Raw genomic sequence first — 1755 nt, forward strand, 5'->3', positions numbered from 1 at the left:
TATATAAGCTGCATCAAAGACTGAAGATGGAATTACCATCCCAGATATAATTAATTTGAGCTGTGCACCAATGAGAAACTTTTTAAAATTTTATGCTAGTTTACAATGTCCATGCTGTACCAGACAAAGTTAGTGGCTATTGAAAATATCACCAAGATAGTTATCTAAAGACACATTCAGTAGTGTGTTAACCATACAAAAAAAAAAAAGTACTGTCTAGTTTTCTTAAAATCTTACGTTTTAATTTTTTTTTCCTTTAAAAGGAAATAATTGTGTACAGGGAGGTAAAATGCTTTATAGAGCAAAAAAAAAGCTCTGCTAAAATCAACTTATTCAGCATCACTAGCATCTTCTTCCTCCTCATCTTTGCTTTCCTCCTCTTTCTTGTTTTTTTTTTTTTTTTTTCAGCCTTGAAGGCTCCCTTTTTTGCTCCATCAGGCTTTCCTTTAGCCTGGTATCCAGCCATATCCTTTTTGTATTTTTTCTTCAGTTTGGCAGCCCTCTTTTCATAAAGCTCCTGTCATCTTCAGCAGTGTTATTCCACAACTTTCCCAGTTACTTTACAACATCACCAATGGATAGAGTGGATGGTTTCCTAAGAAAAAGGCTGGAGAAAGCTTGTTGGGGGCATTGAGATCCTTGAACTCCTTTCTATTTCCCATTCAGGAGGGATATAGGTTTTATTTCTGTCTCATAGTGGGCCTTGTCAGTCTTTTTCATGTATCCAAATTTTTCTTTCATGTTAGTGGGCATGGTTGTCCACCTCTCTGAATACTTCCTAGAAAACTAGAAGTTGACTAAAGCATTTGGGTGCTTCTTCTTGTGCTCCTGCTGGCAAGTTTGCACAAAGAATGCATATAATGACATTTAGCTTCTCAGCTTCTTGAGATCTCCTTTGTCCATGTTTAGCTATTTTTCCTCAGTGAGTCACAGAGTTGCCCAGTGCCTATCTGGCTCTCAACTGACCTGGAGCTGTCTCCACGGAGCTCAATGTACTGCAATGGCTGTCTAGCTTTTGAGAAGGGTTTGTGGACCTCTCTGAACAGAATCACCTGGATTGCTGAGTAAAAATGTAGGTTCCCAGTTTCTTCCCCAGATCTACTTAATCGGGTTTTCTGGGGATGGGGCCAGGGAATAGTATTTGAGAAAAGTTCTCCAGGTTATTCTATGAGATGATGTATTGGAAAACTCCAGGTATACACTCTTTGATTTTTTTCTTACCAAATGTTAATTCTTTTTCCTACTTCATTCTGATTCTTAGACTACCTGCTCCATTGAAACCAATTTCTTAAAGCATCCCAGTGATATCTGAATTGGCAAAGCTGGTGGTCTTTCCTCAGTCTTTATCATGCTTGATCTTACTCTGTCATCTTCTTGAAACTTTCTCTTATCTCTAAGGTTCTCTAACACTGAAATCACAAGGTTAAGGCATTTCATAAATTTGTTATAAGTAGTGATTACTAGTATCATCTTACATCTAAAATATAGGGGTAAGAGGTACTTTCTGAGAAATTAAAAATGCCACTGGCAAAACCACAACTAAATATTCTTGAGTCCTCTTGCTTTCTAGAGGACTCAAATGTATAAAATATAATGTGTATACAGCTCCAACCTTAACAGGAGTAATGTGCCCTTTAGGTTCTGTTAGAAGAATAATCAGCAAAAATCAGGGATACTTTCCTCTATGTGCTGGGTCCTAATGGCTTCTTTGTATGAATCAGTAAATTAAAAATTTGGTACTCTAAAGGATGTCAT

General features: G+C 37.2%; 1 pseudogene; it reads right to left on the reverse strand.

The window, feature by feature from the left end:
• Positions 1–329: 329 nt before the first annotated feature.
• On the reverse strand, positions 330–903 carry LOC100672009 (high mobility group protein B1-like; annotated as a pseudogene).
• Positions 904–1755: the final 852 nt, after the last annotated feature.

The sequence above is a fragment of the Loxodonta africana genome, chromosome 4 (assembly GCF_030014295.1).
Source record: "Loxodonta africana isolate mLoxAfr1 chromosome 4, mLoxAfr1.hap2, whole genome shotgun sequence".
In the NCBI taxonomy this organism is placed as follows: domain Eukaryota; kingdom Metazoa; phylum Chordata; class Mammalia; order Proboscidea; family Elephantidae; genus Loxodonta; species Loxodonta africana.